Here is an 18,212-nt window from a genome sequence, read left to right on the forward strand (position 1 = left end):
TTGTTGTTGTTACGGCAACTGCCACAGCTGGCAATTCCTGGTGAGAAAGCCACGTATGATCTTTTCTTCGAATGGTCTCATTTTTGTTATGTCACAATCAAACTTCAGTTCCCAGTCAACGTAAGGGAATGTGAATATGACATCTTAATGAACATGACAATAAAATAACCAATAAAAACTAAACCAATAAAAACTAAAGACGTACTGAAACAATCGATTTTACAAATCAAAATGCGGCAAATCCAAAGGCGCCACTTTAAAGATAACAGGTCACGAGTCACGCGCTTTTTAGGTTGCAAAGGAAAACAAAAGAAGTTTGTTTAGTTTAGCAGCGCTCAAAAGATCGCAAAGTGCAAGAAAGAAAACATCCAACCCATTAAAGCTTAATTGCTGCAGCGACGCTAAACGCAGTCTTTGTGAGAAAGACTAACCACACTCTTCGAAATTAGCGTCGGCAATTGCCGAGGTGATTGTAAGGACCACAAGATTACAAGAAAAAACTAATTTTCTTAGACTACACCAGACTAGGATTCAATCTTACTATTGCTGGATGATTTATTTGGGTTACTTCCTACTTCGCCGGCGCTTAGACATGTGTCCAGCTGGAAGAATCTTTTATATAAATATCACCCTATTTGCATTGATTTAACTCCAGTAGACGTCAAATTATTGTAAGCATCTACTCCTTGTTGCGCCTCGCTTTCCGTTATCTCGTCGAGCTGATACAGCATCTGATGATACCGATTCTGACTAGTTCATCAAACACACTTTGTGTTGCTCGCAGTGTCCCAATTGTGCCGAAATCATGTTGGCTTATAAGCTTACGTAAATCAAGGCATACTTCTCTTAAGAGCTCTTGATATGTTACCTGTACCTGGTTGAGCAATTAACGTTATTTTATGATTTTAATTCAGCGTCGCTAGATGTCGAATTAATGTAAAACAAACGTAAATTTATTATTGGGCATTGTTGTTACGCAATATAACTCGCCGGGAAAATTCAATCGATTAATGCTGACTCGAACGTTGAATCAACCCAAAATTAACTGGGTCTGCTACTATTCGGTGAGTCCGATTACGTTAGTCCGATTCGGTGAGTTCCTAACCTCTAACCCTAACCCCAAACCCTTAAACGGCAATGATAATTAGGCTACGGTACCCGATAATTTAAAAAAAAAATTGAAAAAATCCCCCGTTAAGGGATCGGACTCACCGAAACGGGCCATTCCGAAATTAACTTACCTCTCCCTCCCCGGGAGTTTTTTAACGTGAATTATTGTAACAGCGTGCGTATCGCGTTGCTCGCTTTATCACTACTTTTGGTATTATTACATCATAACAAATCAAACAATGCGTTTGTGATAAACTACTCTAGTATATTTTTTGCTTCTCGTTTTACATGTTTTAGTAGGCTGCAATCTTTTTCCACTAAATGTTCACAGCAATTGCCAAGGCAATTTCAACTTTTGCCGCTTGGCCTCGGCAACGTTTTTGCCGAAGTAAAAATATGCTAATTTTGAAGACTAAACCATTGCGAATTTGCAAACATACATATTCAATGAAATCTGTTTGAAAACTCTCGTCCACCCAGAATTCCTCTCATCAAAGAAAAAATTGACGCATACGGGCGTTACGAATGAAATTATATCTCAAATCGGCATACTGACATGACATCTAAACATTTTATCGAATAATAATCTTCAAAATTAGCATATTTTTACTTTGGCAATATGTTGCCGAGGCCAAACGGCAACAGTTGAAATTACCTCGGCAATTGCTGTGAACATTTATTATGAAAAGATTGTACCAAAACATGTAAAACAAGAAGCGAAAAATATACTAGAGTAGTCTATTACGAACGCATTGTTTGATTTGTTGTGATGTAATAATACCAAAAGTAGTGATAAAGCGAGCAACGCGATACACACGATGTTACGATAATTCATGTTAAATAACTCCCAGAGGGGGAAGCAAGTTAAATTTGGGTTGATTCAACTTTCGAGTCAGCACAAATCGATTTAATTTTCCGCGGGTTATATTGTGTAACAACAATACCCAATAAAAAATTTACGTTTGTTTTACATTAATTCGACATCTAGCGACGTTGAATTATCATAAAATAACATTAATTGCTTAACCATTATACCGGCAACAAATTAATAACTCCCTACGAGAAGATTGCCTCGATTTACGTGTAAGTTAGTTAACATAATTCGGCACAATTGGGACACTGCGAGCAACACATAGTCCGTTTGATAAAGAACTGGTCAGAAACAGTATCATCAGATGCTTCATCAGCTGGATGAGAAAACGAAAAGCAAGGCGCAATGAGGAGTAGATGCTTACAATAATTTGACGTCTACTGGCGTTAAATCAATGCAAATAGGGTGATATTTCTATAAAAGATTCAATTCTCCCAGCTGGGCGCGCCAGTGAAGTAGGAAGTAACCCAAATAAAACATCCAGCAATAGTAAGATTGAATCAACATTCTATTCTAGTGTAGTCTAAAAAAACTAATTTTTTTGTAATCTTGTGGTCCTCTACAAGTGCTCATGTGGCTTCGGCATTTTTAGTGCCGACGCTAATACGCCATTCATGCATCTGCGTCAACAATTGCCGACACTAATTTCGAAGACTGATAATGAATTAACAAATTCGATCGTCACAAGTGGTGAACAAATACTTTTTGACTTTGAATTTCAGTGGAACAAAATATCCATTAATCGATGTGTATATAACAATTATAACATATATATAGTCAAATCCCATATCAAGAATAAATCCATATTTTTTAAGGTTTACCGTACGTCAGCTCCAGAGATCAGTAGACACAACAAGACCTTTTACTGATAGGTTCAGTGAGGATTCGTGGTACCATTGCTCTCATTTTTAGTGAATAGACTCTTTTTTAATTCATTTATTCATTTTCAATCTATTTTCATCTCAAGACATTACACAATGAAGAAATATGTGATAAGGTTGGAAGACCATGTCATATTGTCATATATTTTGATAAGGTTAATAATTACAAAAAATAAATTGAAGGAAAATACAAATTGAAGTTTAAAATTTATTCTTTTGTTCAAAGTCGTAATCCATCTTCAAAGCAATATTACAAAGAACAATTTTCGATAAGGGGGGCATCAAAAATAAGTCGACATGATTTTTACGGCCAACATCAGCACCGGAGATCAGTAAAAAATAATTTTGTCATTTTAGATGGGCAGTGGCTATTTGACCGGCTCCGGTCTTTGAATCTGAAACACTATTTGACCGGTCATGACGTCATTACATAAGTACTTTTTTCTTTTTCTCTTTCAAAGCAAAAGACGTGAAGCGCCGATATAAACTTCTAAATTCAACACGCTCTCTTCAACTAAGTCCGTGGCGCATACGTTGCGTCTCGGGTTGCCATTCTAGAGGGGATGAGTTCGATACTATCCGGAAGCATTGACTTTTTTTTCATTTTATTTTATTTAAACTTTGAACCGAAGCGCATTTTTGTGATCAATTTTTAATTTGAGTAGCCTACAGCCCATTTTTTTATGTCTTTTCAAATGTGAGAAATAAAGTTAGAGTTTTTTTAATTTGCTGAAATTTGAGAATTTCTCTTGGTAATTTTCCGATCGTGATAAGTGGTCCAATTTTCCAATCGTCCATTTTTTTTAAAAGAAAATTACATTTTTGCTCTCAAGTTAGTTATAGCCTATACATAACTTCTTTAAAAAATATAACTAACTTCAGAGCAAAAATGTAGGGTCGTTCAGCAAACACGGTCACTTATGACGATCGGAAAATTACCCAGAGAAATTCTCAAATTCCAGCAAATTAAAAAAACTCTAACTTTATTACTCACATTTGAAAAGACATAAAAAAATGGGCTGTAGGCTACTTAAATTAAAAATTGACCACAAAAATGCGCTTCGGTTCAAAGTTTAGATAAAAAAAAATGAAAAAAAAGTCAATGCTTCCGAATAGCATCGAACTCATCCCCTCTAGAATGGCAACTCGAGACACAACGTATGCGCTACGGACTGAGTCGAAGAAAACGTGTTGAATTTAGAACTTTATATCGGCGCTTCACGTCTTTTGCTTTGAAAGAGAAAAAAGTACTTATGTAATGACGTCATGACCGGTCAAATAGTGTTTCAGATTCAAAGACCGGAGCCGGTCAAATAGCCAAGTGCTGCCTTTTAGATGCAACAAGACCATTTATTGGATGATTTAGTGATATCGTGTCGGATGAGTCGTGCTGGCCAAAATACATTGTGAAACTCTCATTGTGAAACGTGATTTTCCATGAAAACGAAAAATGACGCATAGCGCGTGACGCTTAAAATCGGCAAAATAGTTGACGGCGCTAGCCTCAGCACCAACAAAAAGTTGACGCCGTCAAATTGATGTCAACGTACAACACTGGCTAAATCTCTTTTTAAAATTTCTAGGCCAAATGCTGCTGTTTGAGGTAAGGGTTGTCAGACAGATTTTAAGAAAAAAAGCCAAACAAGGTCGTAAAAAACAGCTATATTGTTCAATAACGTTGTTAAATACATAACAACGTTAACAACGTCAATAACGTTACAACATTACAACAACACAGTCTTCTACATTTCTACAAGAACAATTCCAAATCTTCATCTTCTACAGTATTTCCACTCGAATCTTTGGTATTGGCATAAACATTGTCAGCTAAACGCTGTCTAAAAAATCGTAATGACACTTTTCAGTCTCCATTTCCGAAAGACATTTTTTTAAATAGCTAGTTTGATAGTATGTGCCAACTGCTTCTGAAAACAGCCAAATATTGAAAACAAAGGGCCAAACAATTTTTTATGCGTCAACTGGCTCTAAAAAGGGCCAATCTGGCAAGCCTGTTTGAGGTTTGCTACATTTAAACTTTTTGAAGAAGCAAGCCTTGCAGAGTTGCCAGACTCTACAAAATTACGCAGCCAAAAACTAGCCAAAAACACGTTTCAAACCAATCCCGAAAACAAGCCATTTTTTGCAAGTAGCCCAAAAAGGAGCCAAAGCAGTGGCGTAGCCAAGGGGGGGGTTGGGGGTTACAACCCCCCCTTTGGCACGCGTGTGACGTCACGATATTGAGAATGATGCTTTCAGTCTAATAAAAAATTGCCTAGTTTTAAACAAAATTGCATTAAAAGAGCGAGTTTTGCCAATACCAAACATTCAAACATCTCAGCCAGGAATTAGCAACAAGAAAACACAGAGACTTAGCTTTATTTCCAAAAAATGCCGAAGAAAACATGATTTTATCCTTTTGCTATGCTACCAGACAGCACCATTTTACAGGAATATTCGTACCCACATTTTTGTTAAAAATGCTCTCAGAATGCACCAAATTCAAAGAATTTTTTTTAAATTTTCTTGGGGAGGCCCCCCAGACCCCTGAAAAAGACCCCCTGAAAAAGTTAAGTTTTATTTATCGTCTTCAGCTCGGTTTTTAGAGAACCAGTTATTAGTGAACTTACCCAACTATGTGTTACGAACAATCGTTCTTCAAATGAAACGTCACATAACTTACGTCATGGAATATTTTTAAAAATGTGCAGAGATTGCAACATATTTCGTAAGACCTGTAAAACATTGCACCTGTAGCATAACATTGCACAAACCGTTTCAACACCTGTTGGGAATTGCATAACAATGTTTATCACTGTTACGTCACAGAAGCTGGTTACGTGCATTTCAAATATCTCAAGTCAGTTTCGTCATTTTTAGAATTGCAGTTGGAAAGGTTGGTCGCATATTAAAATTGTTTTGCTTGGTGCTTACCAACTAGACGAAATTTCCATCTTTATCTCAGTAATTTGTATTGTGGTAACAAGTTTTCTACTGCGTAGTGCATGGCCTACGCGTTGCACTAATTTTCGACAGCCGGTGGCTATTTTTTGCTGAAATACAATTCTTGAAAAAGACGTTTCAGAAGAGTATTCTTTTTCGGGGTCATCGCATAGAGGAGTGTGGGGATAATTGGGACGCGTTACAACTGGGACACCTGCAATATTTCCCGGGTTTTACATCCAGTCATGCTAACGATCATGTGTTCACGTAAACATCAGTTTCCTTTCACTTGTGTGTAGTTGAGACCATTGTTGTAGCAGTTATTCAACTTCAGTCGCTGTAGCCTAAGTAGTTTTTGAGTGATAAAAGTTCTTTTGTAGGCTTGGCACTATTTTGTAATAGTGCTTGAATTATACAGGTATATAGTATCAGCTTGCATTGATAGTAGTAAAGAAGTCATACTTTTGCAAGACAAATGGTAGAACTACAAAATGGCGTAAAAACATCTTGCAGGAGAACTGGGACAGGCTGTCCCAGTTCTTCCCGATAGTGGTGATATTTCTCATCATAGGGTTAGATCTTGAGAAAAGACACCGTAAAAAGTCTAACTCTTCAGTGTCGCACGTCTGCAAAAAAAGAAACACGTCGATCGTTTGTGATGAAAGCTCAGATGATGACAACGTTGTGATGATCATGGCGGATAGCAAAGATGACGAACTTGAGAAAGTGAAGATGAATTTTTCGATCCAATTTCCTATTTAGGACGTGTGGATCCAAATGCCTTTCAAATGGGGTGGTATGTTCTTGTATAATTTAAAATAGAGAAGGCTCCCAATCCTTTATTATATAGCCTATATGGCTCAAGTTAAGGAAACATCTCCTGAAGATGAAGAGGTGATGGTTAACTTTTGAAGGAAAACTAGTAAATTCAACAACAAATTTGTTCATCCAAAAGTTCCTCACTTTACTTGATAGCCTAATTATATTTCTCCATTCTTCTAAAGCAGGGGTCGGCAAACTGCGGCCCGCGGACAAACTTTTTGCGGCCTTCGAACGATCTTACTTTTAGTGCATAAACTAAAGTTTCATCATTATGTACGCATGAATTCATTTTATATCATAACAATGTCTACTGTTGTTAACTGTGCATCAAGATCAGGTTAGATGGCTAAGTCGCAGTGCTATGTTACAACGGTTTTATGATTTGCGAAACGAAATAGGGAATTTCTTGAAACAAAAGAATGCAGGTTTCGGCATTGATGAACTGAGTGATCCTGATTGGTTAACAAATTTAGCCTTTCTCACTGATTTCACTTCTCATATGAACAAGCTAAACTTACAACTACAAGGAAAGGAGCAATTTATTAATCAGATGTATGATCAAATTACTGCCTTCGTAAACAAGCTACGTCTTTGGGAAACTCAATTAATCAATTCCAACTTTGCTTATTTTCCCAATTTTGGCCTTTGTAAACCTTCCAACCCTGATAAGTAGCCTACATATCACTTATCGTTTCCACTAAAACTAACTTTGAATCTCGATTTTGCGATTTGAAAAATCAAAAAAACAGATTCGATTTATTTGCCTTCCATTTTCAATGGATGTCAATACTATGCCACATGAGATGCAAATGGAAATAATTGAGCTTCAATCGTCTTCGTCGTCGTGTGAGCCTCTGGGGCCGAGGGTTTATTTACCGAGGATCTTTTTACCACCCCAGATTCACGATGTTCCCGGACTACCGTGGAAGGCTACTAGAGAGCAGCCAGTGTTTGGTTGAACATTGAACTTCAATCATCCAACGTATTGAACGCCAAATACGATTCAGTTCCAATTGCCAACTTTTTTAAAGAATATGTCCAGAAATCCACCTATCCTCATCTGTGTGGCAATGCAAAACCTGTAATGCGCATGTTTGGAAGCACATATTGCCGTGAGCAGCTTTTTTCAAAAATGAATTACGCGAAGAATAAACTTCGCACTCGCCTATCAGATCGTCATTTGAATTATGTATTGCAAATATCAACAAAGTTGCCAGTTGATTTAAACACCTTGGCCATGACACAGAAACAACATCATCCTTCACATTGATAACTAAATAAAAACAATGCATTGCGTTTTAATACGTGTTTGACAATAAATATGAAACGGCAACAAACACGTCTCATTGCGCAATAGACACAGGAATAGGAGTTGCAGGTGCGCCATGATTTTAAGGATAATGTGGCGATTGTTTATAGGTTGAAATTTATGCGGCCCGCGCGTTACCGGAAGTTTGTAGATTTGGCCCAGTATAGTAGCCTACAGAAAGTTTGCCGACCCCTGTTCTAAAGAAGAAGTTCTTTTATTTTGCATCATCAGCACATGCGAAAAAACAAAACAATACAAGATTACAATGTGAGCTAGGTTGTTTGCTGATGACGATGGGAGTGACAGAAGGACCGAACTGGTCATCGAGTCTGCCACACCCGAGTGGTGTCATGGCTTATTTAAAATGGAACGGTGTCGAAATTGAACGCAAATATTGATTGATTGATATATTGATTGATTTGATTGATAGATATTTATTATATACAACATAAAAAAACAATACACATACGAAATTTAGCAGTGCGATATACAAAAAAAACAAAAAAAAAACAGAACTACTAGAAATGATGCAAAAATACAAAATGGCATATACAATATACATACAACACAGCATACTGGTAAGACAAAAGCAAATATAGCCTACAGTAATTAGCGAGATACGGTGAGAATAAGTAGAAGCAGTTTGATGGTACTATAGGCTATCAGTTACTTATACTCAGACATTAAGTGCAGTTTTAATTTTTTAGAAAACATACTAATTGTTTGAAATTTTCTTAGCTGTTCCGGTAATTTGTTCCAAGTGTTTGTTCCAAGAAATTTAATTGAGCGTTGACCAAGCTTTGTACGCATTCTTGGTTTGAAAAGCATATCTTTCTTAGCACCTCTGGTATTATAGTTATGAGTTTCCTTACTAGGACGAAAGTACTCAAAAAAAATTGCCGGTAGATGTCCTTTATTGCTTTTATAAACAAACTTGCATACTTCTATTAAAAACATGTCTTCGATTTGTAGCAAGTTGCTTTTATTGAAAAGAGATTTGGTGGGAATTCTGTCCTTAATCTTGGTGAAGTTTAAACAGCGAATGATGCGATTGTGTACTAGATTTAAAGGATACAGTTCCGTTTTAGACGCACGACCCCAACAGATAATACCATACATTAGATGGGAGTGAACTAGAGCATAGTAAACTGCTCTTAATGTCTGAGAATTTACGTACTTTCTTAATCGATATAGAGCACCACAGCTTTGAGAAAGTTTTGTTGAGATTATATTGATGTGCTGTTTCCATGATAACGACTCATCAAATGTTATTCCTAAGTATTTGTAGGTGTTTGTGCGTTGCAATCTGGTATTTTGAAAAGTTATTTCTAGATTTGAATTTTCTCGGACAAACTTTGACCCAAACAACATGTATTTGGTTTTGCTTACATTAATTGTTAACTTGTTTGTATGCATCCAGTTTTGAATCATTAGGAGGTTAGAATTCACTTTTTCTTGCAATCTAGTAGGGCTTTTATCCTTAATACATAGTAGTGTATCATCAGCAAACAAACGAGTCTCAAATTCAGAAGCATGATTAAGGTCATTAATGTAGATAATGAACAACAGTGGACCAAGAACTGAGCCTTGGGGAACACCACATTTGATTTCTTCATATTTAGAATTTGTAGTACCAAACTGCACAAACTGGTAACGGTGATTTAAGTAAGACTTTAATAAATTATAAGCATTTCCTCTGATGCCATAATAATCTAGTTTCTTTAAAAGGATTTCATGGTCAACAGTGTCAAATGCTTTAGCAAGATCAATAAAGATACTACATGTAACAAAACCATCATCACAATTTTGTATTAGTTGTTCATAGATATCCGTAGCAGCTAATGTGGTTGAATGTCCACCTCTGAAACCAAACTGTTGTTGGGACAAAACATTGAATTTTTCAAAAAAATTTACTAACCTTTTATGAATGATTTTTTCAAAGATTTTAGAGAAACATGTTAAGATGGAAATAGGCCTGTATTGATCAACTTTATTTTTTGGTCCTCCTTTATGAAGGGGTATCACTCTTGCAATTTTATAGCTATCAGGGAATTTACCAATTGTCATAGATTCATTTATTATAGAAGCTAAGATTGGGCTTATGACATACTTCAATCTTTTTATTGTTTTGATAGTGATGCCATCTGGACCAGTTGCTTTTTTGTTATCTAAGCTGTTGACAATGCTTAAAATTTCCATTTCATCAGTATTTTCTAGGTGCAGGGAATTGAGAAGTCTGCCTCTCATCAGGGACAATGGATTAGAAGTGGTTTTTGGAACTTTGGCTGCAAGTGAAGGTCCCACTTGAGTAAAATATGTGTTAAATGTATTACTTATTTGCACCGGGTCGGTTGTAACTTTATGACCATTACTTAATGAGAAGTTGGTTGCATATTGTTTATTGTGTTTTTTGTTTGTACGGCCAGTAATTTCATTTATTATTTGCCATGTTTTGCTAGAGTTGTTTCTTTCTTTGTTTATTGAAGTTTTATAATAATTAGACTTCGATTTTTCTTTCACATGAGTAAGCAGATTTCTATATTTTTTGTACTTGGTGTATAAATCATTACTCTTAAAGTTAGATTTATATAGTTGCTTGTACATTTTATTCCTCGTTTTGATGGAGGATAGAATACCCCTTGACAACCATGGCCTCAAATATAACCGGCTCTCTTTTTTGCTAAGTTTAGTATAGGGCATATGCTTGTTGGTTTCATTATTAATAATCTGTTCCAAGATTATTACTTTCTCTTGTGGTGTCATATTGAACGTCATGCTGTTATCAATAGATTTTGCAACATCATTTACAAACTGGTTTTCATTAAAATTCTTCATACTACGTATCCGGATGTGAGTGTCTTCAGCAGACTTGGAGTGATTGTCTAAAGTAAATTTAGCAGCTACAGGAAAGTGGTCAGTGATATCGCTTTGAATAACAAAGGCCTGAGATTTTATATTGAGAGTGGATTTTGTATAGATATGGTCAAGCAGCGAGCTGGAATGAGATGTAATCCGTGTTGGTATGTCTATTAGGCTATTTAAACCAAAACTTTGCAAAAGATTTTTGTAGGATAAAATATTTTCTGTTGTAGAATTTAAAGTGTAGAATTTAAAGTCATCTTCGAAAGGAACAACACTTTATAGGCTACAAAGGACAGTATAATATTTACTGTCAAGTTTGGAGATCTTGATATTCGCTAACAGATCGAAGATATTTTTTGACAAACATGTTTGAAACATTGCATTTCTATAGTGTGGTGCTGACTGTTAACATCATTTTCGTTATTTGAGTTTGTTATTATTGCAATAAAACCAAAAGACAAGTTTCAACAGCAAAATTTGTGTGCATTCTTTGTACTGCCCATTTCACCCCAAGGTGTTCCACTTCTCCTAACAATGTGTCTCAGTTCTCCTGCACGTGTTCCATATATAGCCATTTGACTCACTGCTTTCAAATTCAAACCATTCATTTTTCTTTAAACCTATGATTCCATGCAATCCAAGATTGATGAAGGGCATCAAACTCCACAAAATACAAGCGCTAGTAATAAAATCTCGGGAAGCGAAAAATCGTAATTTACGTTTTTCTGAACCCTAAAAATTTTTGTCCCATTTATCCCCAGTCTCTCCTACAGACGAACGAATCCGGGAATTTTATGTTACAAATTTCCCACGAAGATATTATGGTTTACCGCTGTGACCACTAGGTCTATGGTCTAAGGGCTTGAGTACTGATTCCAGAATGTCTGACTACCAAATTTTGCGTTTAATATTACCTTTCAATATCTCACAAATGGTAATCACAAAGACATGGCTTTAAACGTATTTATATCAAAACTAACCATATCTTTTTATACATGAAAATAGAACATCCATAGGCTACTAAACAAATAACTACAAATAACATATTTAAAAGAGTTTTAAAAACATGCACCTGATAAATATAATAGTTTCGGGAGAGAGTTTGCTTTTTAGCACCAAAAACGCCAAGATATCGGAACCGGAGAGTCGAACCGAACCTGAACCGGATTTTTGTAAACCGGTTTTGGTGCGATTTTGTCTGAACCTTAACCGGAACTGAACCGAAAATTTGAGTTAGCTTAAACCCTAACCGAACCCGAACCGGTTGAAAAAAGCGGTTCACTCCAGCATTACGTCATTGTTCGCATTGTGTTGTTTCATAAACGGATGTTACTTCGTGCTGTGTTCGTTATTTCGATGGTTCTTGATATTAGGCAAGGCCTAATAAAGTGCTGATATTTCTTCATTGACTGGAGTTACATGTGTTATTATTCTAAACCTTGGTAGGCTACCAGTGTTGCATTTCAATAGTAGGCCTAGCGCCTAGGCCTAATTTTATCGGACCCAAACCGGAACTTATAAAACTGGTGTTGAGACTATTTTTGTCGAAACCGAACCGTACCCCAACCACAAATCATTGTTGTTGAACCGGAGCTAAACCGGAACTCTTAAGTTTCTTCGAACCCAAACCGGAACTGAACCAAATTTTGAAACAATCTTTGAACCAGAACCGGACCCGAACCGGAAAAATCAAACGGTTTGACTTTCTGATCGGAACTGGCAAATTCAATCCACAGCACTTTTCATTAGGCTGTCATTTATTAGGCCTACTCCATGTGTGCTTGTAACAGAAGTGGCTAAACTAATATTCTGTATACATAGACAAAGCACTACTGTTGCTTCTCAAAAGGGTTTCTTTATTGATTACCCAGCATACAAGTTGATGTCATCAGATAGCCGAGACAAGAACAGGTCACGCCAAGTTGTGTCAATTTGAAAAGAACGAATATTGCCATGCTAGCGTGTTTTATGCAAGAATCGAGTGCTGCCAGGCGCATTGGAAATGAATTAATAAAACTTGAAACAGTTGAATTATGCTAATAATAGTAAAACTTGAAAGTAGACTAAACAGTAGAATTATGATAACTGCACTGCAGATATGGCTGATGACGAATACGAGACAGCAGTCGGTACATACGTTGGCCCCAGTCAAAACGACATTGATACGTAGGAGAGATGTCGTGAATGACGAAAACAGTAAGTATTATGATAACTGCACTGCAGATATGGCTGATGACGAATACGAGACAGCAGTCGGTACAAGGTCACGCCAAGTTGTGTCAATTTGGAAAGAACGAATATTGCCAAGCTAGATGTTTTTATGCAAGAATCGAGTGCTGCCAGGCGCATTGGAAATGAATTAATAAAACTTGAAACAGTTGAATTATGCTAATAATAGTAAAACTTGAAAGTAGACTAAACAGTAGAATTATGATAACTGCACTGCAGATATGGCTGATGACGAATACGAGACAGCAGTCGGTACATGCTTCTCTCTGTTTTTGTTCTATTTTTTGCTATTTGTTTTTTGGGTTTTGTGGCTGTGCTAACTACTGATAGGTAGCCTATATAGCCTAATACATAGTTTTTATTCAGGCACGTTTTAAACCTTTCAAGGTTTTACCACCATTATCCACCACCATTTATCTTGATAATGAGCTGCCATATTATGTATTTGTTCTGCAATATATAGGCTACTTAATATCGTTGCTGCGAACACTTTATTTCTGTATGAAATCTGTAAATAGTCCTTGTTTTGATAGTCCGTTACGTAATTTCAATATGTGTGTGTAACTGTGTATATTAGTTTGTTTTTGTGATGTTGGGTTCAGTCGTGTTCTCATTGCTTTAAGAATTGGCGCTCCAGTTGTTCCAGGAACGAGGAGGCGACTGATTCTTAACTAATTCATCAACTTATTTTAAAGTATCAGGTTTGGTGGCCGTGCTTAACTATATTTATCGATGCATATACCGCAATCTTAGATCCTTTTATGCACGTCTTAAACCATTAAGGTTTTGCCACCTTTTCCTTTTGTTGGTTTTGTTACTGTATTTCTTTTTCACAACATCATTTCTTTTGCATTCTGACAAAGAAAAATAAATTGAATTGAATTTTCCGTTCATTAACGTGCTGGTAGGTCTATATATCGATTTTTGTAGTTAGTATCTTTTTCGTCCCGGACGCGTTAATGACAAAAAATAAAATGATTGATTGATTAAAAAAAAATACAGTTAAAAAGAAATACTATCTGGCATCCTTGTGGTTTGCTAAGTTGCGAGAAGGGTTGCCAACCTTGCAGTTTTCACGCCCAATTTTCGTCCACGCCCAATTTTCACGCTGGTTTTCGCCTGAGTTGCGGGATTTTTTTGAAGGTTGCAGTTTTTGGGCTGGTTTGTGTAATGTGTCTCAAACAACATGAGATTGCTAAAACATGTTAAAAGGAGAGAATGTAGTCGACATTCAAATGTAGCCTACTGTAGTTAGCTTGAGGTAGGTTGTATAGAATGCTGCAAGTTGCTGCTCTAGTGCTGGCATATCAGCCATTAGATTGGTCTCATAAAGAAGGCAAGTTTATTTTGTGCTTGCGAGATGCATTATTGTTTTATTATTTTTCTGTTTTCATTAGGAAAGTTTACATAAAAGTTCAGTAGGCCTACAAAGCTTTAGCCCAGTGGCGCGGGAACTATTTTTCTCTAGGGGGGGCTGAAGATGCCGTAGTGTTGTCAGCTTCTGGGGGGCTTCGCCCCCCAGACCCCCCTTATATGGGTCAGCATTTAAAAGTGGTAGTAACCTATAAGCATTCGGTCCCCTCCGGTGTAAGATACGACGCCAAAACACACACATTGTAAATTATGACAAATGAAAAACGGCAACAACAAAGCAACTGTTCAGAAAATTCAAATGAAAACGTACAAATTAGAAAGTGATTTGAAAACGATAGTTTGTGGAAGTGAGTTCTCACACGCTTCTGAAGATTGCTTTTCGCTCAGGTGTTTTCTCTATGAACTGTGTCATGAGTTCTTTGACATCGACAGTGTCCAAAATGTTTTGGTGGACATGCATCAACGCAAGATGAGTAGCCTAAGTCTTTTTTGTGTGATTGAGCTTCTCAACCACGTTTTCAAGCGTCTTAGAGCAGAAAAAGAACGTTCTGATGATGCAGGGAGGCAAAGGCAGAGCTCCACAAATTTTCGCAATTCTTTGAAAAGATCTAGTGTTTGAGGATTTAGTCAGGCCCGGATTTGGGGGGGGCAGAGGATGAAGGGGGCCCCCCGACGTGGAAAAAATGTAATTTTGTGTTATTTTTTTCTTTTAGCCTTTGATGTTTCTACAGAATTCTGTGCAGTGCAGGATTAATGCTACTGTAGACGTAGTAGTTTTTCGCCGGGGGCCCCCCGATGTAAAAGTGCTCCGGGCCCCACATCATCTAAATCCGGTCCTGGATTTAGTTGTGAGAGTATCTCAGCAACCTTTCGAACGGAGTTTGCGGTTTTTCCACTTACAACTTCGCTGAACAAGGAAAGTTCCGTTTTTAGGCGATCTTTTCTGATGGCATCGGATAAGCTGTTCTCAGTAGCCTATCGAAGAATATCAGAAGCCTATCAGTAGCCTATCAGAAGAAGAAGTAGCCTATCAGATCTTTCCTCACCATTTGCACAGCTCAGAAGGGCCTTCTATCTGTTGGCTGCTGTAAGCAGATCCGCCTGGTCGAATCTTCGATCAAGCTCAGCTTGAACCAAATCAAGGGCTTCAATGTAGCCTATTACTGTTTCCACGCTCTTTCTCCCGCAGACGACAAACCATCGGATTCTTCTGTGTTTCGAAACCTTGCTGGAGTTTTGCCCACTCGGGGATCCTTTGGCGTTTTTAGGTTATCGGCAAACGTAAAGACGTTCGCTGCATCCATAAGCTTGGAAATGGATTCATCTTTTCTGAGATTTTTGATCCGTTCGCGGAGAATGGTGATGGATTTCAAAACTGAAGAAGCAGAAATCTTCTTGTTTTGGAGCTGTCTTGCGACGGCTTCTGCAGGCTGATAAACTTCACCACTGCAGGTAATCGCAATATAAAGCCGCATCGTGCGTACTTGTTTTACAAAGCCGAATATTTTTGCACGTACGTCTCCTCGCATTGCACTATATCTTCTGTCATGTCGGTCAGTCATTGCGACAGGGTAGGGTATCACTTAACAACACGAGCGAGGCAAAAGCACCAACGAATAGGACGCAAACCCAGCAAATTGCAGGCAACTTCATCGGAACCAAAAAGCGACATGAATGAAGATTTACGCATAGACGATTCACGAATTACAACTGCAACACTTTGAACGAAGTTTAAGGCATCGGCAATAAGCCTCGCTTCCTTTACAACGTCTTGCAAAATCAAATTGAGAGCATGATTACTGCAGTGAATGTATACCGATCCAGGGCGCAACTTTTGAAAAGGTACCATTATAAAATCCCCTTTCAACTTGGTTTGGTAATTACAGAAGAAAAAAGAGCAACAGTTGTGGTGGGAATCAAACCCACGTCAATGTAATTACTAACTACTACCACCGCCCTAACCCAATGCGCCAAGCCAGCCGATGGGGAACGAATGACTAAACTGAGCTAGAATATACGTTTTTGTTTGTTGCTCAGAGGGGATTTTTTTATGGTACCTTTTCAAAAGTTGCATCCAGGGCATAATGCTTTAAGTTTGGCCCGCACTCACTTCTAGCAACCAGACATACTGTATTTGCTGCACCGTCAAGACAGTAGCCTTGAAGGCGTTCAATCGGCAAATTCAGCAGGGAAAACAAATCGGTAGGCTAATACACGAAAACAACGTTTCCGATTTCGAATCGGGAGCATTATAAAACCCAAGAAAAACGTTTTGCAACACGATTACTGAAAATATGTTATGTAACTGAAATTGTCAGAATTTTCTAGGGGGGGCTGAAGCAATTATCGAAATTTCCAGGGGGGGCTGAAATAGCTCTAGGGGGGGCTGCAGCCCCTTGAGCACCCCTACTTCCCGCGCCCTTGCTTTAGCCTACTTAACGGTGTTGTGTTCATAGCAAGATATTGTTTATCATGGGAAAGTGGGCAAAATATGGCCATCTCTAAAATTGTTAGATAATTTTGACGTGAATATGTATGATCATAAACGTGTAGGTAGGCTAATGTGTAATTGGTCAAAATTAGACATATTGTGCCTGCTGTCTTGACCTGTGTTTAGTAAAGTTACATATTTGTTATTTTGTTTGCAATGTAATTTTCTCAATTTTTACACATTGATTGTTCTTTTTTTGCAGGTACATGCTTCCTCTGTGTTCCTTTCAAGATCCTCGAAAGACTGATCTACGCACGCGTCAACCCAATCATCGACCCGCTCCTTCCAAAAGAGCAAGCTGGATTTCGGAACGGAAAATCCACCGTAGATCAGGTCAGAGGTCACACTCTTAACCAGTGGCGGCTCGTCTATAGAAACTGCAGAACTGCAGCACCCCCTGCACATTTCAGAATTTTATTTTTTTTATTAATTTCACGTTTTTTTTTCATTTTCTCTATAGATCCTACTGACTAGAAGTTTCATAATTTCTGGATTTTAAAAAATATTATGATTTTTTAAGTTTTGTATTTGGCAGCTCTGAACTGCAAGCCCTGCAGTTGCGATCTTATAAAAGAAGAACAAAGAGAAATTGTGACGTCATATTTTGGCTGAGGTTGCTTCAAATCCCACAATTTCGAACTGCAAATTTTGCAGTTGCTGGTCACGTGGTCAGGCCAGCTACTGTTGCAAATACTGTTGTTTTCAAGCACGATATTAGGTGGCTGCGACTGATGCTGTTACATGGTTAGACTAATGTGCTTTACTTTCTGCACGAAAAGATAAAGCTTAGACTAGGTTTTCATTATTGTTGTTAAACTCAATTGTACCTAGGTTCATTGTTAACTTACCGGTACGACAATAAGTTAAGGCCAAAGGTCACATGCTAAAACAGCCTATTTAAACGTGTTGAACATCAGGAAATTGAGTGCTAAAATAGCCTCAGAATTCATGAAATACCACTAAAATAAGGTCAAATTTTATGGGGGTCTTGTCCCTAGACCCCTTGGCATCGCGCCTTTGGCGCTCGCTCTTTCACGTATAGGCTACCTCCGGTTGCAGCACCCCCTGCTATAAATACCACGAGCCGCCACTGCTCTTAACCCAAGACATCGAGGATTGCTTTGAGGCAAAAAAGAAGGCCGGCGCTGTCTTTCTAGACCTTACAGCTGCCTATGACACCGTATGGCATCGTGGCCTTATTTGCAAGCTGCTTCGTCTGCTTCCTGACCGACATATCGTTCATATGATTATGGAACTTGTCAGGAATCGAAGCTTTACCCTCACCACAGGTAGCTCACGCAAAGCAGACTGAGACGCCTGAAG

The sequence above is a fragment of the Aplidium turbinatum genome, chromosome 18 (assembly GCF_918807975.1).
Source record: "Aplidium turbinatum chromosome 18, kaAplTurb1.1, whole genome shotgun sequence".
Classification (NCBI taxonomy): domain Eukaryota; kingdom Metazoa; phylum Chordata; class Ascidiacea; order Aplousobranchia; family Polyclinidae; genus Aplidium; species Aplidium turbinatum.